We start from the raw sequence: 27,867 nt of genomic DNA, 5'->3' as shown, positions 1-27,867 counted from the left end.
ATTCAGTGCCAGGCCCTGTGCAGAACACAAAGGCATTTTGCAAGGTGCCTTCCTTCTTTAGATCTTTACCTATGAGAAGGAAGATACTTGTCCCTATGTTGCTTTAGACAAAATACAACCTCAATTTGTATTTTGTTGAATAAATTAATAAGTTGCTAACTTTTTTGAGTGTTTCATCCTAACTTTTTTTCATTCCCTTCCCTTTTACTTCAGTCCCATATACTGTAATATCATAAATAATAGCCAACATTTGTTGGGCATTCATTAAATTCAAGCATTGTTCTCAATACTTCATACATAATAATTTAATTTTCATAATAACCTATAATGCAGGATTTAAAAAAAATACTTAACTTTCAAACAAGAAAACTGAGGTTAGATAATTTACTAAGGTAAGAGGGCTGGTAAGTGGCAAAAGCAATATTTGATCCCAGGTAACTTCTGGTTCCAGAGATGGTTCTTTTAACTACTGCATTCAATCTGACTCTCAGAATGACCCTTTGGTAAATACCCAGATACATCGACACCAGTAATCCTATATAATAAAAGATTAATATGATAAGTGTCCAGTCGTCCAGTCATTTGTACAACCAATTAAAGTGTAATATGCTAATGATATGCTAAGGCTGCTCAACTGCTCGTTATGACATGCACTGACCACCAGGGGGCAGACACTCCAACTGGTAGGTTAGCTTGCTGCTGGGTCCGGTTGTTTCTTATCACTCTCTCGCTCCGTGACTCACCTGTGCACTAACCTGCCGTGTGGCCTTAAGCAGCTGCATGGCTCATGGCCTGTGGACCCCCCACACAATGGACTGCAGCTGGAAACACAAGCCAAGCTGGCCAGATGCTAGCCTGGACTTTAATATGGAACAGAAACTCTGGACACTGGTTTTTATTTTGGTGCTACTGAAGACAAGATTGGACTTCTTGTATGATGGGACAGATGGAGATAGGACCTAGGAAGAGAGCCCTGCTGAATTTTACATCAATAAAGCTTTTAATGAAACCCTACCCTCTCATGGGGGCCCCAGGAAATTCTTTTCATTGTGGAACCCCAGGGATTCCACTTCTACAGATAACATTTTCATGGGCATGATGGTGAAGGGCTGTGTGTGGTATGGTAAGCAGTACTTGATAGTGAACCATTGAAAACTTTTGATTAATCTCTCTATATAAAAGGCTAAGTGAACGCCCCACTGTCCGATGGAAGGGTACCTATGATGCACACTGACCACCAGGGGGCAGACGCTCAACACAGAAGCTGCCAAGCTGAGGTGACTTGGCAGCAGTGGTTCTCTGGTGATGCACCCCGAAACCAGAGAGGAGGGAGCCCAATTCCTTGCAGGGCCATGAATTCCACCTTCAGCTGTGGGTTATATTGTTGCTGGGGCACTGTTGGCTGTGAATCTGGTTTACTGCACACTTGTGTTTTTGTTCCACACCCTGTAAGACAGCAACTTTGCAGAGTGCCCTCTCGTACTCTGGGACCCCTTGGGGGATGTCGGAGAGCCGGTTTCAGCCCAATCCCCACAGGCCAGGCCGAGGGATCCCACTGGCCAGAGGGACCCTGCTCACTCTGCAGAAGCCCTTCTAGCCTAGGTGCCACCCCAGGTGTGGCTGGCTGGGGAGGGATTATGGGAGGTTGGGTCCAGGACATGTCTGGCCTGTCTCGCCCAGTCCCACCCCACTGGCCACCACCCAGGACCACCTGCATTAGCCCCTGCCCCGGAGTCAGTGCCGCAAGCTGAAAGACCCAAGCATGAGTTTTCTTTCTTTTCTTTTTTCTCCCCCCCTCCCCCCCCGCCCTCCCACACACACACTCCGCAGACACCCTTTGAGCTGCGGCACCACCCCAGGAATTCTAATTAATTTCCTTTCAATGTGCACAGATCCGTGCACCGGGCCACTAGTATGAACAGATTTGCCTGTGAGAATAACCCCAGAGACAACAGAAATCTCACCTGGAGTCAGGAATGCCACATTGCAGGTTACTATTCTAAACAAGGCAGGAAATTCTAAGTCCCTAATCATTGCAATTCCAATTGCGATGGCAAGAGTGTATAAATTATAATTATTTAGGATTGTTTTTTCACTTGACTCAATAAGTTAGGTGAGAGAAGGAAGAGAGAGAGAGAGAGAGAGAGAGAGAGAGAGAGACAGAGAGAGAGAGAGAGAGAGACATAGGAAGAGAGAGAGAATTTAGTGTCACTCTGTAGTTATATTTTGGGCAAATGGATGAATATATTTACCAATACAGGGAATAGCAGGTGGTAAGAAGAGAAAATTATGTATAATTTGATTTTTAAAGTTACATTTAAGTTAACTATGTAACATCCAAAGGGAGATATCTATGAAGAGGTTGAATGATCAAATAACTGTTAATGATGGTTGGTTCTAGAGCTCCAGAGAGGAATCTATCTGGAGACATAGATTTGGAGAGTCATTAGCAAATTGAGTGAGAATGAGATTGACTAGAGAGAATAGTAGAGTAGAAAGAAAGCACTTGGGGTAGACCACTGGAGAACACAGGCATTTAAAGGGTGATTGGAAAGCTGATAAAAAATAGATGGAGAAACAGGAGAGAGAGAGAGAGAGAGAGAGAGAGAGAGAGAGAGAGAGAGACACTATTCTTTCAACATGCTTGACTTTGAGACTATAAAATGGAATATATAGTTATTTAGTAATTATTTCAGCTTTCACACATGCAAGAAAACATAAAACATACTAATGTTAACATATTTTGCAGTCAAATGCTCTACCACTGAGCTATACCCCCTAACATATTTTGGAAGTGGATGTTGACAGTGATTGGAGAACAATAAAGTGCTCCAAAAATAAATTTGTTAAACTTTTGAAATCTGTAAACAATGAATATGATTAGCCACTTGTGAAACTGTCTGTGAATGTGGGATAGGAGATTGGGAACACATAAAAGCCTAATTAAGGTGACAAGATTTATCACAGGGAGACAGGAGAAGAATCTATGCATAACTTAGACAGCAAGAACATAACTCAATTATATTGTTTCTTGACAATAGACTGAAATATGTAAAGTCAGCCTTGTGGGCCCAGAAGAGAAACCAGTAAGAGCCAGAAGTTAGGGGCATTTATCTAGGGGTGTGGCAACCTTGAAGGTGAGCTGCTCAGATCTCCCTAAAAGAGGGAACCTGTTGCTATTGTCCCCAGCTGCAGATCCACCACGGTTTCATATGGAGTTTATACTGTTCTCACCACCCCAGCCACCGACTGTGCACAACAGAGGCACTAGAGCCAGGCCGTTCCTTCCCAATGAGGAACTCTAGTCAAACTTTGCTCTTTGGTTCCTCATCAGCATGGCTAAGGCTCTTCTTAGCCAATTCTTCTCTATTTCCCGCTCTCATTTCACAAGAATGGTCCTACAAACTGCCATGTATTTATACTTTAGATTCCTGGTAAATTCTCACTCCAATTTTCCACAATGACTATTTTAAACCTTCTTTATTGTTCTTAAAAAGCTATTTTCTACTCCTTTTCCCACTCCTGAAAATGAAGCAGAGAGAACTCAGCTAGAAACCCGGGATCAGACATGTTGGTGTCGTGTCCATTTCTGGTTCTCCTTAGAACTCTGCAGTGTTTCTAATCAAAGGGATGTCCTTTCTTCTACGGAGGAAGAAGTTGCTCTCCTGAGAGCTCTGGCTTTTCAAGAACACTTGTAGCTCCTCTCTCTAGATTCAATCTTAATGTCTTCCTTCTTTTGGTTGCTTTCCATTCTGCCTTAGAACATATTTGAGCCTTTTCAAACTTAAAACTGACCCTACCAGCCCTTTAGGGAGTGTATGTTCCTGTAGCTACCAACCTTTTTTCTTCAAAGCTAGACTCCTAGAATGGTAATTTACAGTTAGGTCTTAATGCCCTTACATTCTACTTTTTATCATGCCCTAGGTCACCATTGCAACAAAAAATAGCATACCTTGGAATAAATCTAACTAAGGAGGTAAAAGATGTGTACTCAGAAAACTATAGGACATTGAAAAAAGAACTAGAGGAAGATACCAACAAATGGAAGAACATACTCTGTACATGGATTGGAAGAATTAATATCATTAAAATCTCCATACTGCCCAAAGTAATCTATAGATTCCAGTATTTCTTATCTCGAATAAATGGCACCAATGGCTTAAGCATCAGTTTTTAACACCAGTGAATCCAATCTTTTACCAATTGCTGCTAATTCCATCATCTAAATATATCTTTACTCTCCAATCCTATATATAAAAAAGGCTACTATGCAAATAGACTGAAATGTGGAACAACTGAAAAACTGAACCGGTCACTATGACAAGCGCTGACCACCAGGGGGTGTGTGTGGAACATGGAGGGCTGGCCGCAGCAGGATGGTGGAGCAGGTGAGTAGGGGCACCAGACCAAGGTGGGGCACCGGCAGCTGTCATTGGGACGAGTCTCTGGTGGTTACTGAAAATTCTTTGCTCCCACGTGCTGCAGTCCTGCCCGGCACTCGCACCTGTTGCCAGTGCTGGCCTTGCTCACACCCGCAGCTGGCGCTGGAGTGGCTTCTCCACCTCCCCCTGCTCCTGAGGGGCGATTGGGGCAGCAGCCGCAGATCAGACCCACTGCTGGTGCCGGCCCCAATCACTCTGCTCTGCACTATCCGTGGGTGTGTGAGCAGGGCTGGGCCGGCACTATTAGCACGTGGGAGCAGTCGTCCCAGAAGGGGGGCTGCTGGCAGGAGGGAGGCTGCCGGCAGAAAGGGGACCAGGGGCTGTGGCAGGAGGGGCCGGGCAGGGGCACGGAGGATGGACCGAGACCCACTCCTGTGCCTACTGCAGCCTCGTGGCCCACAGTTCCTTTCAAGATGCACAAATTTGTGCACTTGGCCCCTAGTAGGTATTATATTTGTGAATGCTTTGAAATATAATAGACATAGTTATAGAAGATTGAATGTTAAGGGAAGAGGAGAAATATAATTATGTAGGTCAACATTTTAAAACTCTGGTTATGCATTAAAATCAGCAAAGTAGTTTTTAAAATACCAATAGTTGGTCCCTGGCTGATGTGGCTCACTTGGTTGAGCTTCGTCCTGTGAGCCAACCAGTTCAATTACCAGTCGGAGCGTGTGTGGGAGGCAGCAGATTGATGTCTCTGCCCCCCCCCCACTTTCATCTCTTTCTAAAATCAATAAAAACTTATTAAAATATTTTTTAAAAATACCAATGCTTGGACCACACTACTTAAGGATTTTATTGCCCTTGACCTGAGTTGGACCAGAGGTGTCAATATTTTCCTTTTCAGAGATCTTAGGGGATTCAATATACCCAGGGTGGACGTCAGCTGACATAAGATCAAGGAAGAAGTGTTTTGTTATGTGATCACTGTTCTATTTTGCTTTATGATGTGAGCGTATGCTTATGTAGTGAGAGGAAAACAGTAGTGAAGAGGGAGGTTGAAGATTCTGGGGGACGGTGGTAATTGATGGAGCAAGTTCCTGAAAGTGGAAGGGTGTGAGTTTGGGGCACAGCATTTATCTTGGATAGAAAAATCATCTTTTCTCTGGGATCTGAGGGAAGGAGGAAACGAGATGGAGATATATGGATCCAGAGATGTTCATAGACATGAGCAGCAGACAGGAAGTATAGGAAATTCCTTTGTGATGACTCTTTTTTCCCCCTGAGAAATAGGAAAAAAGTTTATTAGCTGAGAGTGAGGCTGAAAACTCATTACAATAAGGTCTTGGCAGTGGGTGAGCATGGACTTGTATGCAAGTCTTCTCTCCCAAATGATTTATCATCTTCTTAGTGACAGAGGAACTCTATGTACCTGCCTTTCGTCAATCACCTGTTAGAGGGAAAACCACAGGCAAGTGCTCAAGTAACATTCTGGTGTATCTCAACTCCATTTCTTTTCTCTTTTCCTTCCAGCTATTGTAATAATCACTCTGGTTCTTGTTTTCTTCCTCATTCTGAAAGCATTACTTGCCCAGTCCAAGTCATTGATATTTTTGAAACTTCCTAGTTTCTGTTCAAACTCCTCACTTTCATAAAGTTTTCGTAGATCTTGCCTTTCATAAGATCCAAACTGGAACAGTTTCTGGGAAAAGATAGTAAACACCAGGATACTTTCTGGAAAAAGACACAGTGAAGCCTCTCAGGGCTGTGAAAGCACCTCTTGAATCCCACAAGGCCGCATGCCACCTTGTGCCGGCAAATGCCAGTTTTAGAAAATGCAAGCCAGAATTCAGAGTTAAACTTAGCAAATGCATATATAAGTACACATTCCCCATGCAAAATATTTTTTCAGCTTTTAACATAATGCCAAGCATACATAAATAGATGCCTTTAAGAAATGTTTTCTTAAATGGGATCCTATATAATTTTGATTGATACACACCAAGTTAGTACAACTAAAACCTGAGGCGTTCAGAGTCCCTGTCAATTGAAGATAAATCAAAAGGTTTATATGCATTTCTGACATTATGTATGTAGCCAGAAAATCCACTTTCATGGATAGTTCCTTACGTGTTCTGGAAACTTCTGCATTAGTGTGAAATATACCTTTCCTGGGTGCTCCTTATTTATGTATGTTCACACTTATCTCTGAGAAACTCATGATCAGATGTGGATTTACCAACCAGCAATACTTATTGTTTTCCTTCTGAGCTTAGTTTTATATAGTGTTTTACAGGAATTTAAAAATAACTGTTAGAAGCAGTCTTTCTTTATAAGGAATATACAGAGCAGCCTCCTCAGGGAAGTTAAGGCACATGAGGCACAAACATCTGGCCAACAAGCACTTACTCAGTATTTAACGTAATGAATATTTATTGAGTTTCTACTATGTGCTGTGCTTGTGCTATACAGAAAGGAAAACTGAAGCCTGTTGCCTGACCACTTTATATAAACCAGGTCTCCACATAACTCTCCATTTGCTTGCTCAATTTTATTTTATTTTATTTTCTAGAACTTCACAGTGCTTGAAATAGTATGCATGCACTGTCTTTCTCCACTAGAATAAAAAGAGAGCTTTTTATTTTGGATCTCCAGAATTAGCAATGTTAGGTACCTAAAAAATGCTCAGAAATATTTGTTGAATAAGTGAAGGACTTGTGCCGAGCCGGGCGAAAAGGTTAGATGTGCACATTGGGAGAAAATGCCAGCCAGGGAGAAGGCCAAAGAGAGATCTCACAGTACAGTCTCTGAGGACATGTTTTAATGTTATTGTTAAACAACTTTCTTGTAAAATTCATTTCACATACGGACTTTCCCATTCCTAGAACTGATAAGTATTCAATTTTCAAATTCCTACATGTTTTTGATATAGTGGCTATAAAGCTGAGTTTGAGAAACTGCCTGGCAAATGGAAAATAGGAAAAGCTTTTATAAAGCCATCGGTCAGATTGTGAAATCTTTAAACCTTCTGATGGCTGGGCCTTTCTGTTCCAAAGATCCTTACGCACATTGAATTCCAATGGCCTCTATGCAACTTTCCCAAAGCCTGTGGGATGACTGGGATTGATCACAGTCAGGGCTGAGTTCTGGGTGACACTGAACTCATTCAGGTCACTTGGAGAACTTTATTGAGCCCTGGGGTTGGACAAGCAGATGTACCCATGCTCCCCATCCCAAATTACACTCATCTGCCTATAAAGTTACAATTTTGTTAGAGGGTCATCAAGCTCTTTTTTTATGTGAGGGTTTTTCTAAACACAGCACCGAGGACATAAATAGGTGGCCTTCATTGGCTACTGCCTTTCTGATCTTGTTCTTATGAAATGAAATTTGGATTTCAAAACCAGGTTGTGAACTTACGTTCAGAATAGAGTGATCCTCAAACTATCATACTCATTTAAGGAAGAATTTTAAACAGAAGGACACGTGGCCAGAGGGTGGGGGCACGAAGCAAATATAATCAGAATTGCTCATATCTGACCTTTCTTTCCCACACCAATGCAGAGTCACCATGACAAAGTTTATGATTAGTGGTGGATTACAGAACATTAAAAGAGCTTGGGAAAATTCTCCAGAGCCTACTTAAAGCTATGTCTCCACAATTTTGGGTCCTACCTTAGCACTGATTAGCTTTGCAGGCCTGGGTAAGTTACATATGGGTGACATATATGAGCCTCAGTTTCCTCATTTGTAAAATGAAGACAGTGATGCCTCTTTCACAGACTTGTAGGTATTATAACTAGTGTTGTCAAGTGTTCAGTAATTAGTAGAGCTAATTATTTGCATTAAAGAAGAGAACTAATATGGTTAGAAAACTCAAAGGATAAAAATTAAAGAAATATTTCAGAACAAATAAAATATACTAGCCTCTCATCCATTGCTTAAATTATCAAAAAGAAAAAAAATCAAATAATTTATCTTTTATAATAGTATCTCACTTGGGATCTAAAAATGTTCATTTACCATAGAAATTGATAAATAAGTAAGCATACAAGATAGAAATCGAATGGCATGAGTATTGGTCTAGTGTCAAGGTTGCTGTAGACTATGTCTTTTCATCAACCAATTGCCTTATTCTCTACTGGAGGACTAACCCTACTTTTGCTTTATATACAACCATAGCTCACAATGACTTACACTGTATCTATCTAGTATTAATCAAATGAAGATAAAATATAAACAATGTGCACTGACCAGAAGTCAACTATAATTAAATAAAGTCCCATGACTGAACATGACTGTGTATGTTGAACACACCAGGCTCTCAGCCTCCTAAAATTAATTAACTCCCTAATGAAAGTTGTCTGCTATCAGAATAAACAATTTACTTTTTTTTAACAATATAGTCAAACCAGTTTTCAATTAAGATTCAAGAGCCAAGATCTGATGAGCAAGGAAATCATAAATGATTTATGAGCGTCCTACTTTTATGTAATGTTGCATCTATTTTTCTGCTTTAATCCTCTAGCAGGCTTTTTAATTCGTGAAAAATTAATGTCAAGGCTAGTCTATAAAGATTATGCCCACTTTGAGGGTTGCTATTCCAGGAAGCATAGTCTAAAACTAAGAATGCTCTCTTTTCAAATTTAGCAGGTTGATTCCTAAAATGCCCAATTGCATTTTAATAGTTTCTTTTTATTTAATTGACACCCTTTTCAGTCCAATAATTCGAATGAACCAATAGCTGTCATGTCTTCTTGCTTCACAACAGGGTGAAATATTTCCTAGGCATTTTCATTGCTTTTTTCCCCCCATTTAGAATAAAAAGATTTGGGAAGTTTAACATGCTGGAAAATTCTATTGGGAAAGACTTGCTGGGGTTTGTAGTGCCTGAAGCCCTCAGAACTCTTGGTTTACTTTGACCTTCAATTTGGCAACACTATTTCTCCACAATCCCACCTTCACTAACCTCCACTGTCAGGCTAGGATCCTGGGTTAAAGTCAGATCCCAGGCAAGTTTTTTAATGATAAAGAACAGACAACCTCTCTGAGTTAAAGGCAGAGGAAAAAAAAATGTAAAGATACAAAAGGCAATTTTATAGCCACTCAAAAATAGTCTAGCCTCATGTAAATTCACCTCCATCTTCCAGCGGCTGAATTATTTCTGCATAATTATCTTGCATGTGGCCAGACTGGAAGCTTGACCCAAGCCCCTAGCATGACCCATTTGCTCAAGCAGCCACTGCCAACTTTAGTCCCAGGGTTTCTCTTGGTTGGAGTTCTTAAAAGTAAAAAACCCTAAGGGGCTGGGTTTGTTTATTGGGAGTGCTCTTCACAGCAGGCCACGCCACAGGCTCATGATAAGCTAAGGATAGTGTGTCCTTGGCTTAGGAATCTTCCTGTGGTCTCACCAGCTGGGGCTAGGAGCAGAGGGTGGTATGATCAATAGAATTGCCGTTTGAGGGCGTGTGGGAGGGAAGGCACAGTGAACTTGTCCCTATCAGGATTGCAATTGCTACCTCATTGAAAGAGGCAACATTCATTCATAACTAAACTCTCATAAATATTAGCTACTGTTACCAATATCATGGTCATTATCATCATTTATTCATTCATTTAACAAGTACTTATTAAACACCCACTATATGTCAGCCATTCTCTGAGACTATGGACATAATGATGAAAGGTTTTATGTTTTTTTTTTTTTTAATAAAGTAGATTCTGAATGTTAATAGACTGATATAGCACAGTACTAGGAAGAGAGAAAGGATGGGCACTTTCTGAATGACAAACAGAAAATTGTTCCTCCAGTGAAATGGACGGAATACTAAAATGATGATTATGCCAGGCTCAGGTGTTGATGGATCAAGGCTGGGAGTCAGGCTGCAAAAAGAAATACCCAAAGGGCAGATCCAATCAATCTGCAAATGTTAGGATGATGGCTGGATGAAGAGGCTCGTTCTCTGCTTTGCATGGACACCGAGGGATTAACACACGTTTTCTAGCATATATAGAGAAAGTTACTGTCCCTGCCCAAATTATCTGAACAAATGTTCTCTCATGTACATATCAACACTGTGGCTTTAGGATCATGATTGTAAACTCAAATATTTAATCTGCAGGGCCCAAGCAATTAAAATAAGTGAATGAAACAGGCCAGGTGTAATTCAGCATCAGACGGTGACAGGAATTAAGGTAAAGGGGAGAGCACATACTTTGTCTAAAAGTGGAGGACATTATGCAGCCATTTGAAAATGAGGCACTGTGGTGCCTGGTTTCCCAATATTTTAAAAGAAATAATTAAAATGTAAACTTTTGTATAAAATTCTTAAGAAAAATACTCACTGTGAGGTCTATACAAAACATAGCAGGGGGCTGAGTCCATCCTGAGGTCTACTATTTGCAAGCCCTGTTTGACAGCGAGGAGCACAAATTGACCTCACCACTCACACTTGGGGAGGTACACATGAGGGCAAATCTAGGTGCTATGTCTCAGGAGATACTAGGGTGGTCCTGAGCTGCCCCGGGTGGGTTCTCATTACCAATGAAGCAATCACCAGGGTCAGTGACTCTTGAAGGCTGGATGACAGACCTCTAAAATGTCAACATCTTAGTCCTATGGCTGTTGCACAGCAAAAGATAGTTTGCAGATATGATCAGGTTGAGTACTTTAATATGGGAAATTATCCCGGATTTTGTAGGTGGGTCCAATGTAATCAAAAGAGTTCTTACAAGAGGGTGGTTGGAGGGTCAGAGAGAAGGAGATGTGATGATAGACGGGTAGGTCAGAAGAATGTCATTGCCAGAAAGGGGCCATAAGTCAGGGAACACAGATAAGCTCTAGAAATTGGAAAAAGTGGGGACAGATTTCTCCCCTAGAGCCTCCAGAAGGAACTAGCCTTGTGGATAGCTTGACTTTAGCCCAGTAAGTCTGATTTTGGACTTCTCATCCCCAGAATTATGTAATAATAAATGTGTTGTACTAAGCCACTGTGTTTATAGCAATTGGTTGCAGCAGCCACAGAAAATGAATATTGCAACACAGAACTTCCCAGAGTCGAGCATCCTCCTCTGTCCAGAGAGAAGGTTGTGGGAACGTCAGAGCGGTAACTTTGTCACCAGAGCTGGGCCATGAATTTCAGAGCTTCTTGGCCCTGAGGGAGCCTATCCATGAGAAGGCCCTTGACCGTGCCTACATGAATGATTCTGTTCCTGTTAGGAGCCCAGGAGGATAGCTGCCAATTATCCCCAGTCCTGGCCAGTCTATTCCAAAGCCCACAAATAAGAGGCCATGTGGAGCCACATGGTGAAAAGACTACCATTTTAAAAATCAAGCAAGATACATTCGTGTGATAACCTCCCTGAGCCTCAATGTCACTTTCTGTAAAATGGGAACAATAATACCTCATAGAGTTAGGAGGTTGAGGATGAAAAGCCTCTACCACAGTGCCTAGTGAATAGTGAGAGCCCAATCAATGGTGGAAAATATTGTTTTTGTTATCCCTGTGTTGTTTACCCTTTATTCTCTGGATTCACAAGAGTGTCACAAGGTTAGGCTTCTGACACATCTTCGGTAAGTTTGCAGCTCAGTGGGTAGAATGACGGTGTCAGAAGCATTTGTCTCCCCACTGTCAGTGAAGGAATAGAGCACGGTGATCAGACCTAAAGCTTGTTGAGAGATTTTTGGAAAGTGGGAAGCATGAGCCTAGACAGGACATTTAGATGCAAAAGCCACTGGAAACAGCATGGGTGGAGCCTCGAATTGGTGGGGTGGGATCTCAGGGAATCACCAGGGTAGACAAACAGTGTAAACCAGGCTGATGAAGGCCCAGATCTGGCACCCGCCTGCCAGCTCTTTTGCGGGAGGGTTCAGTAAAGGAACAATGGTCTCTGTCACACTTCTGTCTGGGAGAAAGCTACCCCTCTATTTCTCGCCCTGATGCCAGACGATTCATTTCCTCCCTGTATGTGCCCAGTGCCCTTCAAGCTGCTGCCCCAGCGCTGGAGGTCAAGGGAGTGAGTCTGAGTAAGTCCATGTGTGCAGGCTCTTTAAGAGGAAGTGTCTGGGACTCCAGCAGTCCTCCATGTCACTCAGCCACAATCCCCACTGGTTTTTATAGCCAGAAGTTACGGGGACTTCTCTTCCTGGCACTGGAACCCTGGCCTGGAGGGCCTGATGTGGGGCAGAGACCCGTCACCCCTCAGGGCGGACCTCTGCAGCCATGCTGTCCTTCCTGATTTTTATCTGCCACACATGGGTGTGGGACCAGCCCATTCTATCTCTCTTCCCCTCCTACCATCTTGTTGTGCCTTCTTCTTTAAAAACAAATATTTATCTGCCACACATGGGTGTGGGACCAGCCCATTCTATATCTCTTCCCCTTCTACCATCTTGTTGTGCCTTCTTCTTTAAAAACAAATATTTAACTGCCACACATGGGTGTGGGACCAGCCCATTCTATATCTCTGCCAATATTGTTTTTATTGATTTTAGAGAGAAAGGGAGAGGTAGAGAGAGAGAGAAATATCAATGATGAGAGAGAATCATTGATAGGCTGCCTCCTGCATGCCCCCCATGGGACTGAGCCCACAACCTGGGCATGTGCCTTGATCTGGAATTGAACCGTGACCTCCTGATTCATAGTTCCACACTCAACCACTGAACCATGCTGGATGGGCATGACTTTTTCTTTATACCTTAGTTGTAGGACTTCTGTTCAGCTAAATTTGACACAGCTCTGAATGATGGTTGTTCTGTAGTTTAATTGTAATTTTAATACGTATGTGGGAGGATGCGAGTACTATATTTACCTATACCACCATCTTGACAGGAAGCTAAAAGGTTGTTTGTTTTTTTAAAACAAAAAATACAAACATTTGAACATGAATCAATTAAAAATTTGTATGGCAAAAGATACCATAAAAAAGATAAATGAAGGCTTTAAAAAAGAATATATATAACCCATATGGAAGACAAAAGGATTATTTCCCAATGAACAAAGAATTTCTATAAATTGTTATGAAAAATATTATCAACCTGATATAGAAGATGAGAATAAGCAATTTGCATAAGAGACAATCCAACCACCAATACACATTGAAGATGCTCAGTCTTTTTCATAGTCACAGAAATGCAAATGTAGGCAATCATGAGATACAATTTTTACTCTCCTGGTCAACAAAAATGAAAAAGAACAACCACTAACTGCTGCTAACTTTGAATCAGTCGGGCACCTTTATCATTACTAATGGGAGGGTGGACTGTCCAAAAACAATAACTTGTTAATATACTAATAAAAATACTCTAGGGCAGTAGTCGGCAAACTCATTAGTCAACAGAGCCAAATAACAGTACAATGATTGAAATTTCTTTTGAGAGCCAAAATTTTTAAACAAACTATATAGGTAGTTACATTGTTATTAACTTAATTAGGGTATTCCTAAGCTGGCCTTTGCTAAAATCTCAAGGGGCCAAAGAGCCACATGTGGCTCATGGGCCGCAGTTTGCCGACCACTGCTCTAGGGATAAATAATCTGTTTTGAAAATCTCTTATTCATATATATATATATATATATATATATATATATATATATATATATATATACATATATATATATATACATATATATATGAAATATATAAGTATATATAAGTGAACAAATAACAGATTTAAGTATATATATATATATATATATATATATATCCACAGTTAAATACATATGTTACTCTTTTTTCAAGAATGTGTATTGCAGCAAAGATGTTCATTGCAGCAATTCTGTTGTGGCAAATATAAAACACATACACAAAGAAATGAAAACTGCAAACAACATGAATGTACATTGAATCTGAAGACTAGTTTAAGAAAACTAAAAAGATTCACATCTTTACAGAATTATAAAGTTAAGCTTCAATTACCTAGAGTATGTATTTATGGAATCCTTATTATTTGATCTTCTTTATTAATTTGGAAATAAACCATTAACAAATTATTAGGTTATCAATAAATTATTCCTCATTTGGATTAATAATACCTTTAAAAAATAAAAGTTTTCTTTGTAACAGTAGCTACATGTTAAGATTCAGCTAATGTTAAGACCCTAAAGGCAATCAATACATTATTTGACTTGAGAAAACTTTAGGTGAAAAGAAGGAGCTGCATGTGGGAGCAAGAGACAAGAGGGGAACACAGAGCAGGTGCTAGCACAATTTGCCTGAAGGAAAAGATGGTTAGTACTTCAGTAGGTAAGAGTAACAGGTGGGTGTTTTACAAGAAGATGGCCCATTGCTACATGAAGAGCTGCCTATAGTAGGTAGAGGTGTATGCTGGCTGTGAGATCCAAATTCACAGATAAAACTAGTCTATGGGCAGAGTGATGGCACGGAGTCACTTTAGTGACCTGGAAAAGTTACTTGGGTACCCAAATTCTTGTCTCCAAAGTCTATTAAGCAATCATTTATAATCTCAGTGTTAAGTCTAGATACCTCCTATGTTTAAGCATCTTGACTCCCTAGGTTTGTCTGAGCCTCATCAGCAGGGTCCTGCAGGTGAGGTTGCTCTGGTGGAGATTAGAATTTTCCCAATATTATATCATTCCCTACAGTGTTATGCCATGACATTACAGACATCAACAGGTCAGCATTTCATGGAAGGAGTCTTTGGTTTGGGGAGGCACGAGTCTGAATTTATCTCAGAAGTTCATTGGAGAATATTTCCAATATTCTACTTACTACATGGTTATTAACAGCTACTTCTTTGGAATGTCTCATTGTATAACCCTCTCCCCCTGCACTATCGACATCTGTCTATGCATTCGTAAATTTGATTCCACTGTCCCCTCCCTCCAATTTTTATCTGCTCACACACCATTCCTTTGAGCCATATGGCCTTGCCTGGCCCAGAGATGGCATCTTCAAGACATAGAATCCAGGGAGCCACAGAGCCCTGGCTGTTACATTCAGAGCACTGCGGGGCTGCCGCACCAATTGTATTTTCAGTTCACTGCTGCCTTCCTCTGAGATCAGATTGTTCTCAGACCTCATTCTGTGACTGACATCATGGCAATTATCCTATAAGGTAAAGTAAAGCAGTCAGGACAAGCCCTATGGAGACCAAAACTGGCCCCAAATTCCTGGCAAACTGGTTTTCTCGAGATAAAACTCTTGCTCTCAGTTGTCATGGTGCCTGATAATAGACCATTTACAGTCTTTTTGGAATTATTTTCCAAATATTTACTAGTTCTAGTAAGAGATTTTACTTTCAGGTAATAAAAAATATAACTAACTTTCAATTCTGGTTTTTATATTCTGAGTTAGTAGTTGGCAACTTTTTTTTTCCCCTGCTCCAGGACACCTGAGAGATGGCACAAACTACAGTGGGAAGTTGTATTTTTAATCAAATCTACCCTTTTTCCCACGTGTGCACCCCAAGTCCTCTCTAAGGGGGTCAACAGCCTCTTGGGCTGGCAACCAGGCAAGTGAAGTTTGTAAGATGATGTCAAGAACCATGTAATTAGCAATGAAATATAAGCAGGGCTTATATAAGTCAGGACCACCCCATGTAGCTGTGTGGGCTCTGGGCAATGCTGTTGGCTTAAACTACAGTGTGAAGGGTACCTTCTAGATTTGTGCAATACAAGAAGCCCATTACAACACTGGGATTTTACCCCAAGATTGGAGTAGATCAGCAACAAAATTGACATTATCATCATCCACCTCCACCATGATTTTGACAGCTGACATTATGACAATGTGCTATGCTTTACGGTATAAATTCACTGGTTCTAGAAAGAATCACAGGCAGTAGACAGGTCAGGTATTACAATTACCATTATAATGAAGAAACAAAGACTCAGAATGTTCATTAACTTTTCCAAGATCTCAAAGCTAGCTAGTGGCAGAACCGGCATGTGAACCCAGGATGTCTCTGAAAATCATTCTTGCCCCAAACACGTGGCTCAGTTGGTTGGAGCATCATTCCTTACACCAAAAAGGTTATGGATTCCATTCCAGGTCAGGGCACATACTTAGGTTGTGGATTCAGTCCCTGGTTGGGGCACATATCAATGTTTCTCTCTCACATCAATGTTTCTCTCCCTCTTTCTCCCTTCCTTTCCTCTCTCTCTCAAATCAATTCAAATAATAAAATAAATAAATAAAATAAAATAAAATAAAATAAAACAAAACCATTCTGTTTTCACTGTATTAAACTGCTCATAAGGGATTATTCCCTGACATTGGGATTGGCTGAGGTTGGGGCCTACTGAGCAGTGAGCCAAAGAGAATATTATAACACATTGCAATTCTTTCATATGAACTATATTTTATTTCTACAAACCTAATGGGTAAACAAATTCTTCCGGTAAGGGGATTTCCTGCTGTGTAACATTCAAACTCAACTTGTCCATACTGATTGCTACTTTGTTATATGACTATTTGTTTAGGACATATTAGAGAAAAGATATATGGTAGCTTACAAAAATCACATACAAAACAAAATAAAATTGATTAAAAGTATGGAATTGAGGAAATTGAATTAAAAGAAAAATAAGTGAAGAAAAGAAAATATCCAGCCAAGAGTCAAGTCAGTTGACAAAATAAATAAAGCATTCAATAAAGTTCTCTACATTTGCTAGAGGTAGACCACAAATTTAGCTCTCAGCTTTTTAGCAGTCAAGAGTAAGAGGGAAATATGATTCACAGCACTTAAAAGATATAATTATAAACCAACCAGAGGCTCAGGAGAAATACAAGTATTCTTGGTAGTAAGTCTAGAACAGTGGTTCTCAACCTTCCTAATACCGTGACCCTTTAATACAGTTCCTCATGTTGTGGTGACCCCAAGCATAAAATTATTTTCGTTGCTACTTCATAACTGTAATTTTTCTACTGTTATGGATCGTAATGTAAATACCTGTGTTTTACGATGGTCTTAGGCTCTACAGCAGCGGTTCTCAACCTGTGGGTTGTGACCCACAGGTTGAGAACCGCTGCTGTATTAGGAAGGTTGAGAACCACTGGTCTAGAAAGACGTATTTTCCATTGTTCCATATCTATATTATAAAAGGCCTGTGGCCGTAACACCGTAATGACCAATGACTGGACAGGGAACCCTGGGGAACCAGGTGGGTGGCGGCAGTAGCCAGAGCAAAGCAGCCCGGGTCCTGGGAGCCTGGCAGTCAGCGGGTGGTGGGGCAGCGCCGAGGTGGGCGAGGCGAGGTGCGCATGGATGGGCGGGGCTGCGCAATTTTACATGCTAGGCTCCTAGTAATAATAATAATAGCCTCCAATTTTTACAAGGATCTTACAATGTGTCAGGCATGATACTAAGTGCCTTGAATGCTTTATCTTATTCAAGTCTAGAAACAATTTTATAGGATGGATATTATTAGTATCACTTTTTCGTAAAGGAGGAAACTGAGATACAGAGATGTTAAGTAAATCACTGCAGGATCATGATTAGTATGTATGTGATTTGGGATTCCAGCACAGTTCTGCTGATTCCAAAATTATTCTTTTATCACATGGTTTCCATGTAGGAGCTCTTTCTTGATTCAGTCCCTAAGTATCCTGGATTATCAAACAGAATCCCTCAATATCCAATATCATATAGTCTCCACCACTTTCTCCCTGCCTTGTAACTCTGTTTTCTTCATTGCACTTAACCACCATCTGAAATTATGTTCAGTTGTTTACTTAATTTTCTTTTTCTTCTATTAAAATGTAAATTATATGGCTGAAATAATCTTATTTATCTTCCCACTCTTGTATCCCCAGAGTCTACTTTATTGAGGAGGCACTCAATAATATTTTTGAATGAATGAATATTTTTAAGAAGCAAGGATTAGGTGTCCATTCAAAAAACGTTTGCATGTCTGATAATCTAGTTGCTCCTACTTGTTCTTGGTGAGGCAGGATAGTAAGAAGCCAGGAAAGTTCCTTGGCAAGTGGAATGAGGAAACAGACAGATAAATGGTTGAGCAATTTGCAGACAGATAATAAAGCACAAGGTCTTACTTCCCTAACCAAGGACATGTAGGAACAAATGGTTTACACATTCCAGTCCATGCTGGGGCAGACCTGCCTTGGTCTTGATCCCTGTTCAGTGACATTCTTGGAAGGTAAAACTAACCAGAGAATTACCCTTATCCCTCTATTAACTCCTTTTGATTCATCAGCATATCAAAGGACAAACCTGGAAAGCTGATGAATATTCATATTGAAATCCTCTCCTAAGACCTTACCTAAAATTCCCGCCTTTAGAAAACATATAAAAAGCCCTTAAGACGAAAGACCCAGCACTCTATCTCTCTGGTGCACACCTGTGTCTCCCCCCACCCTTATTTCCACAGGTGTGCATCTTTGCTTTCTTTCTCCTAAGCTTGAAGGGTTCCCAGGAGACTTGCAACTAGGGGAGCAGTGGGCAGCAAATCTCCTCCCAGGCTAATCCCCTGAACCTGTTTACAAATGTCCCCCTTTTGCCTCTGTAATTTGTTTTTTGAGTCCACACAACCCAGCTGGCTCACTTCTCTGCCTGTGTCTTTCTTTCTAAAGGGCCTGTGAAGCCTAGCCTAGGCTTGAAGCTTCCTCACGTTTCAAAGGGCCAAAGCAGGATTCACTCCTGTGGCCATGTTCTTGCCTTTTCTATCTTAAGTCCTTCCTTTGTTTCACTGTCACCAGCTTCAGTAACTGTCCTCTCAAAATCACCATTTCATGTTGTGAAATCTTTCCTGCACAAAGTCAAGAACCTGCACATTCCAGACTGTGCCAGGGTAGACCTGCCTTGCATCTGGTCCCTTTCTGGTGACATTGGTTCCTTATAGATATTACTTACTTTTCTTCTCCATGACTTATGTATGTTAGTTATTCACCAAAAATATTGTTTCCTGTAACTTGGTTATTTTTCATAATCCAGCATGGCATAGACTTGATTTAGTACATTTGATCTTGTAATTTTAAAAATTATACTTCCGTGTCCATAATATAAACAAAGTAAATAAAATACAAAACTTTATGTGTACAGGTTTCATATTTTTGTTAAAAAAAGTCTACACCCATATATATAAAAGGTTATATAGATACATATATTAAGATGACATTATTCTCTAACACTTAAGAATTATTTTTATTTCTTCTTTTTCCTTTTCTATATTGCTAACTATTCTGAAATTCTATGAAAGTATATTGCTTTTGGAGTCAGAACAAAACTATTACTAGAACACTTTACATAAAGATAGTCAATGTCTAATTAGTGTGATAATCAATTAAATCAGTTCTCTTAAGACTTCAGTCATGCCCTAACTGGTTTGGCTCAGTGGATAGAGCATCGGCCTGTGGACTGAAAGGTCCCAGGTTCGATTCCGGTCAAGGGCATGTACCTGGGTTGCGGGCATATCCCCAGTAGGGGTTGTGCAGGAGGCAGCTGATGGATGATTCTCTCTCATCGATGTTTCTAACTCTCCCTTCCTCTCTGTAAAAAATCAATAAAATATATTTTAAAAAAAAGACTTCAGTCATTTTAGCATTGAGTATAAATGATCCAAAACAAGCAGATGTGCTGAGTGGTCCAGTATTGAAACTTCATATAGACATTGTCTAAACTCGACCTCTAACATTTCCAGCACGTGTTTGAGCATTCTCCTTGCTGCTTTAGTAGCTAGGAATGGAGAAAAGCAACAGATGGTGACAGTATGACTGTCGGGATGCCAAGCTCAGAATGGAATTGCTACTTCGAGACTATTTCCCAGGGGTACAGTAATACCTCACAAATGTAAGCACAAAGCTTACCAAAAAGCAATGTTTGGGATTTTTAAAAAAGGTGATTATATAAGATCTTATAGTTTAACATACAGCATTTAGGTTAAGATAAAAGAAAAAATTTAACCAAATTTCTGAAGTTGGGTACAGAACTCTTTTTCCTAGACTTTCTTAAAAGTAAAATAGAATTTGAAAGAATAATTCGTTTTTATTATTATGTATAATAAAGATCCTTGGCCATAATGGATCTTTTGCCTTTTACCCTCTGGCTCCAAACAGTAACATCTAGCTACCTATGACTATATTTTCAGAGAATAACAGCTAACATTACCTTTAGTTTAAATAAAGAGTAATTCATAAAGTTTCTGTTGAAAAAATTTATAATAATACCTTCCCAAAGCAAACTAAATGACTATGGTAAAATTTAAAATGTTTGAGATTTGAAGTCAGACAAATTAGGATTTTAATTCTGCCTGTTGCACTTACTACTAACAACATAACCTGGAGGAAGTTCCTGATTTGGGGCCTTGATTTTCTTGTCTGTAAATTGGCACCAATTATGAGTTTCTTTTGAGCTTAAAGGTTTTAAGTTTGAGCTTTATTGACCTAGTTTCTTCCACCATTACTATATATGATGAGATTTCTGTAATATAGTTCCTGCAAACAATTACCTTTCCTTAAGTTCACAGGTAGAAGTACATAACAAACAATGGCACAAACCGGTAATTCCTCAATTTTGCTTTGAAGATTATGATACCCAAACTCTAAGACAATCTCCAGTGATCCCTGCCTTCTAATATGCATTCTCTCTGCAGGCCCTGTCCCATAAATGTGGGCTAGAGCTAGCGACATCTCTAATGAATAGAATAAAGTATAAATGATGGTGTGTGACTTGGGGACTAGGTCATACAGGGCCGTGTGGTTGGTATGTCTCTCTCTGCCTTCACATGCTCTGGGGGAGCCGTGTTGTGAGCAGCCTATGGAGATATCCATGTGCTGCGGAACTGAAGCTTCCAGCCCATAGCCCTGGGAGTGAGCTTGGAAGTGAATCCTTCAGCTCAGTCAAGCATTCAGAGACTCAACTCTGGCTGACAGCTTGACTTCAGTATCCGCTCAGGCAGAACCACACAACTCATCTGCTCCCAGGTTCCTGACCTTCAGCACTGTGTGACATAATAAACATTTATTGTGTTAAGCTGCTAAATGTTGAGGTAATGTGTTATGTAACAATACATAACTAATACGCAGACCAAATCCCAAATCACAAAGTTGGTAGGGTCTGCAGACAAAATGCTATTTTCAAGGAAGTCAGAAAAGAAGTTTTTATACTATCACTACATTTACTTGAAAATCAAAGGAAAGAATTTAATTGTTTTAACAAATAGACTACCATATCAAGACTTGGCAAGAGATTTTTCTCTCAGGCTTTCCTTTGTGTGTGTTAATCCTCACCCAAGGATGTTTTTCCCATTAATTTTTAGAGAGCAGAAGGAAGGAATGGAGGAGGTAGGGCGGAGCGAGAGCGAGAAACATTGGTGTGAAACATTATCTGCCTCCCGCACATGCCCAGATTGGGACCAGGGATCAGACCACAAGCCAGGTATGTGCCCTTGATAGGGAATTGAACCCATGACCCTTCGGTGCATGGGTCAGTGCTCTAACCATTGAGCAACACACGCCAGGGCACTCTCAGACTTTTGTACTCATTCCTTCTAGGAACTTGAGACAAGTGTCCCAGACTGTATTGAAAGACAACCAAGTCACACACAACATTATAGAAAACTGTGTCTTACATCCATTTAGGATTTTGGATTTAGTATTTACTATTTGACTCCGAATACATTCGACATATAATAATTCAAAATTTCCCAAAACCTGCATTTGAACCACACTTTCTGTGGTTTATGTATGCACCTGCTGTCCTGCAGCTCAACACAGCCTTCTTATTCTCCATCATATAAGCAGTCACCATAACAAAGTATACAAGCTACAGTATTTTTCACAAATTGGAGATATTCTAGCAACATAATATCCTGGGTCCAACAGATTGCACAAAATTATGGCCCTTCTTATTGGCAAAGAGTCTAGTCACAGGACATATAGCCCAGGCACCTTACTTTTCTTCTATGTCAGAATGAATTTGCTACTTATTGCCATTATTGGAGAATTTATAGTATGACTTGTCACTCATTTTGTACAAGAATCAAATTCCTGAGGTTAAGTTGTAAGTCCTCACCATCCTCATTTTTTTTGAAGGGGCTATTGTGTCTTAACAAAAACTGAAGTGTAGATACGCTGCTTTAGCTTACGTTTAGCTGCTATCTGGCATCTGTTCTTCCTTTGCTTGCTAATAGTGTCACAATGTTTATTCAGGTGACCTCACCTCCTATATACCTTATGGGTGTTTAAGGATGCTTTAGGGATGGGGCATGTAGCTTAGGTTTGAGATAATCAGCCTAATTTTATCACTTAGCCACTAATTATTCTAGGATGAAGTGAGTACTTAACTTAGATTGGTCAAGTGATAGGAGTGCCCAGTATATTACTGAGAGTTGTGGAAGAGTCCATTTCTTCACAGAATAGGAACCTGCAAGGATGAAACTCCAGGAATTTTAGGAAAGCAAATTGAGAAGAGGACAGAACCAGTCTGAGAGTGAAGCCATCCCAGAAGAAATAAAACTTGGAGATTGATCCTTATTGATTATTTGAGCCCTTGATCAAATCATACCTAAAGCTAGCTCTACTACATAAGTGTTGGTACTTGAACCTCAAAATTTTCTCTAGTTTGGATTAGATTTCTTGTCACTTGTGAAAAAAATAATCCTAAGCAATAAGCCTTTCCTGACATAGCAGAATTCTAGTGGTAGCTACTTAGATTAAACCCACCCTTTGGCATATTCTCTACACAAACACAAAATTATAATTAAGCCAATTTGTCTATTGAAAAAATGTCCAACTATTATTTATATATACCATATAATTTGCAAAATGATATAAAATTTATTTACTGTGGCAAGGCAATGTGAAGGCTGGACTTTTAAATTCTTTCAAATCACATCTAGTAATTATCTCTTCACTTGTAAGATAAAACTCAAAATTGGTCAAGAGCAGAACCAAGCTGAAGTTCAGGATGTACCTAACAGAGTTCAGGATGTAACTGAAAATCAGTTACCCCAAGTTTTTGGCTTTAATAATCTTCAAAAGAAACTACCTGATAAAAATATTTGCAAAAATATGTTATGTGCCTAAAAACAAGAGAATGTCTGTGTGTGCTGATCTGGGTGAGTGAGCAAGACAAGAAGCTTTTGTATTCAAGGAATCTCAGAGACCATCCCAACCTCCTAGGAACTCTCCATCATATTCTTACATGCTCACAGAAGTCTTTCCACTGCCCTAGGAACTGACACTGTATCATCTCTCTTCTCTTTTCTTCCTTCCTCCCTTCCCTTCCCTTCCCTTCCCTTCCTTCCTTCCTTCCCTTCCCTTCCCTTCCCTTCCCTTCCCTTCCCTTCCCTTCCCTTCCCTTCCCTCCCCTCCCCTTCCCTCCCCTCCCCTCCCCTCCCCTCCCCTCCCCTCCCCTCCCCTTCCCTTCCCTTCCCTTCCCTTCCCTTCCCTTCCCTTCCCTTCCCTTCCCTTCCCTTCCCTCCTTTTCCCATTCCATTCCCTTTTCTTCTTTCTCTTCCTCTTCCTCTCCCTCCTCCTCCTCCTTCCTCCTTCTCCTTCTTCTCCTTCTCCTCTTTCTCCTTCTCCTTCTTCTTCCTTTTCTTTATTCCTTTCCTCAATTCCATCCTGAGGTATAAACCATTTATATTCTACCCTTTATATTTCAAAGTCTTCCTAATCCCAGTTTTCTCAGATTTCCCCCAGAATATAATAGTCTTCATTTAGCAATCTATGCAGAACTTGCTGAACTGGAAACACCTATAGCTGCTTCCACTCTACCATTTTCACTGACACTCCTGAGTTCCCTCCCTCCGGATATTGTGGCCTTGTGCCCTGATGAATATCTTGGGGATCCAGGGATAAGAGCAATAGAATTTCCAGGACACATTTGGTTAAATCCATTGTTGTTGTTTTGACTTCTACCATAGCACTGACCTTAAAGACATTCACATTCCCTCTATATTGAATTTGTACAAAAATCCCATGAACAGTTTTTTAATTAAGCTTCTGGAACATAATTAGCATTCTTTAGGATAAACATTTTAATTGTGCTGTCCTCTCTTTGGAGTAAACAACCTGTGGATTTTATTGATTATAAAACAAAGAAGAAAAAGAAAAGAATTTCATTTGTGGACAAATGCTCATATGAAATGCTTTGAGAAAGCAATTAGGAATCAGGAAAGGAAAAGGGACACATGCATCTTTCCTGTCCTGGTTATATATCTCATTCTAAACCCATTGTCTTAGAGATGTCAGAAGTGAGAGAGAGAAAGAAATATAGGAGGAGGGAAAAAATGATCTCTCCCTCTGAGCTAGAAAGACTTAGAAATTACATAAACATTTTGGAGGTAGGAAATGACTTTTCACTCTAGCTAGGAAAAACAGACATCAATAATTTACCTAATTCAGAAAACAATACCTATTAATACTGCTCATTTGAAATAAAATGAATCCAATAAATAATTCTTTGGTACCACTACAATATTCCTCAAGAAAAATAGCCTGTGTGTGTGTGTGTGTGTGTGTGTGCACACACACACACACACACACACACACACACATACATATATATATATATTACATGCATAGCCTGGCCACACAAAAACATATCATTTATTCCATCAAGGTCATTTTAGTCACCAGAATATCTCCCTTTCATCATCTACACTCCATTCCTAAATTTCTTTTCTGGATAGTTGAACCTTCAAACCAGCCGATACTTGATTGAATGTTGACTCTCTGTTTTTTAGTAAGCTGAACATTATTGATTTATTTTAAAATAATCCCACTTCCCAGGTTTTTCTACTAAATCACCATGTGCATAAGTAATGTAAGTGGATTATAGGAAACATTAGCACTAGCAATTGTTGCAAACTATCAAAGCCACAGAATGGTTAGAAATAGTTTAGGAGTGGTTGGGAAGGATAATGCAGTGAAATAGCCTATTGCATCTTTTTCATGAATTTCCAAACCACAAATAAACTACAAGTGAAATTACATGCCAGAATTCCTCATTGATACCTTTTATCCTGCATGACATTAAATTAACTAGACAGTATATGACGTTACAAGAGGGAACGAACCTCTTGAACTGTAATTCACAATGACTTTAAGAGTTCACAACTCTGGGTAAATGATGGCTTCTAGAAAAAATATTTCCCATGAGCTCCAGCATTATCACAGGCATATCCAAATACAGCGACATCATTAACATCATTTACCTTTACTGAATACATGGATTTCACTTTCAGAACATGTTACTCATGTAAATGCAGAAAATTTGTTCAAGTATTTCAAGAGGCAAATGACTCACAGATTTTCTCTTAACAAGAGCTCATCTTGTGTCCTCAACTTATGATTTTTATTGAATTACTGACATTCCCCCCCAGGCATTTCTCAAGTAAAATCAGAGACTCCATATTAATTGTCTCTATTTCTAGATACCCCAAATAAAGACTGGAATATAATAAATATTCAATGTATGCTAGTTGAAAACATCAATAAATGGGTCTTTTATTCTTAATACTAGGTAAGGTGTCCTATATATAGCAGTTAAAAAATTTAAGAAAAGCTTGTTAAGTTTCATTATATTTTGTGCAGAGAGAGGTTACCAAAATGCAAACATGGCTTCATTGAATTATCTGCCCCAAAATATAATTAACATATTTATATTGCATATCAACATATGGAATATCAATCATTTAGCTACTGATCTATAGTTTTAATGTGGAGCCTTTTATAGTAATTTTAAACTTGAGAGGGACTATTATCTAAATAGTGTCAGTATTATTTAAACCATGATACCTCCACAAATTGGGAACCTCAGGCCTGGGTTGCATACTCTAAGAATATAAGCAATGGGACCATTGCACCATCTTGACTAATAAAGAGCAATGTTTGTACAGTGATGTTAGGAATATTATCTATCAACTACTCCCAAACCATCTTATTGACTCCAGTGACAGAAAACCACCCTCCACCTATGATACTTCTTCCCTTTCAGTGGACTCTTCATTTTTTACAATGTGAGTAAAGTGACCAGAGACTTTTAATAAGTATTGCTTACCTGTATAAAGAAATTAAGGCATATCTGCTTAGAAGAGATTATCACAGAAGGCAGGAGGCTCAGTGTAGGATGTGATCTGCTATACTTGTAAGACCTTCCTAAACCAATTTTTAACTCAAATATTTATTAAGCACCTACTATGCACCATGAACTGTGCTATGCACAGAGGATGCAGACAAAGCTTCCTATTCCTTGGGCTCATCATATTCAAGAGGAAGCCAAGAAACAATAATAAAGTAACAAAAAAGAAATATTAGAGAATAAGAAGTATTGTGGAGAAAAAAGTCAATGCTATCCAAAGATAACTATTGATCAATAGTTTTCTTCTTCTTTTTTTTTTTTTCAGCATCAACCACAGTGGAAAGCACCAGCATAAACATCAGTTAAGTGCAATACTTACCACCACAATTACATTTGCTGCAGGGATTGGAAGGTTTTCAACTTCAAGATCTTGACCAGCCACGGCCAACAGATTGAGAGATGGATCATACGCAGGCCTAAGAAATGCTGAATTGACAATTTGGTGGTTTCTGTTTAGTTGAGTTTCAGAAGAAGAATGTTTATATATCTTTTGTGGAGCTATATCCAGGCTCTTCTCAATGTCTTGTGAATGGTGATAAAGGAATGCTGGCTTCCCAGTCCTCTTATGATGAATTGCCAAAATGTGATCATTGTTTCCTGAAAAGCATCCTGAAAGGGGGAAGAAACAGAAACAAAATTCAAAGACCTTATTTAATAAGATCAGTAGAAAGATATGATATGGAGAGCTGCTTATTCTAAGTGGCTTTAAGACTTGTGAAGGATTAAGATTAGTCTCCTTTTTCCACTGCTTCATTATCCCCAACAAATAGAACACACTTGGTGGTATGGAGGCATCTCAGAAACTCTGGGTAGGCAGAAGTAGTAGTAGTTTGAAAAAGTCCTATTTATCAGATATTTTAATACCTCTTTTAGCCAGGAATTTCCTCCTTTATTTAAACTCACAGTTCCTACACTCTGTTGTACTTCTATTCCAGGATGTCCTACCTATTCCTCAAATGACAATAATTTATATCATATTAAAGCTTTCCTCCCTTTAATATTCATGAGTATATATGAATATTTCTAGAGTATTTTAAGCTCACTGATAGGAATCTGAGTACACTCATTGTGGTAGCAACATCTAGTTATGCAACAATACCTATCCTTTCCTTCTTACTGAGAGTAGCATGACCATCCAGATAAAGTAATACATTCACCCTTATTTCTTCTGTTAGATAAACATTCATTGAATTGAATAATTCTTTTAGTTTTCACTGGCCACAGAAGGAAAGAGAAAACATACATGTTAGTCAAAATATTATCATTAATTCAAATATCAATTAGAAAAAACAAACATTAGATCTTTTACATAAAATAATAACCAGGGTGAGCATATCACACATATTAATGCTCCTAACATAGTACCTAGCAACCGTAGATACCCCAGATATGCCCTATGGCAACAAGAAGCTGTCCAA

At 39.5% G+C, this 27,867-nt stretch overlaps 1 protein-coding gene across 1 annotated transcript in view; it reads right to left on the bottom strand.

The window, feature by feature from the left end:
* The window catches only part of PTPRR (protein tyrosine phosphatase receptor type R), a 226,823-nt gene extending 199,991 nt beyond the window's left edge, over positions 1–26,832 (bottom strand). The window contains exon 1 of the mRNA XM_054718843.1: positions 26,769–26,832. The gene's annotated coding sequence lies outside the window, so the exon portion shown is untranslated. The remainder of the gene's footprint in view (positions 1–26,768) is intronic.
* Between the last annotated feature and the right edge of the window lie 1,035 nt (positions 26,833–27,867).

Source organism: Eptesicus fuscus, chromosome 7, assembly GCF_027574615.1.
Source record: "Eptesicus fuscus isolate TK198812 chromosome 7, DD_ASM_mEF_20220401, whole genome shotgun sequence".
Classification (NCBI taxonomy): domain Eukaryota; kingdom Metazoa; phylum Chordata; class Mammalia; order Chiroptera; family Vespertilionidae; genus Eptesicus; species Eptesicus fuscus.
The sequence above is the reverse complement of the archived record's forward strand: the minus strand, read 5'-3'. Positions and strand labels throughout refer to the sequence as shown.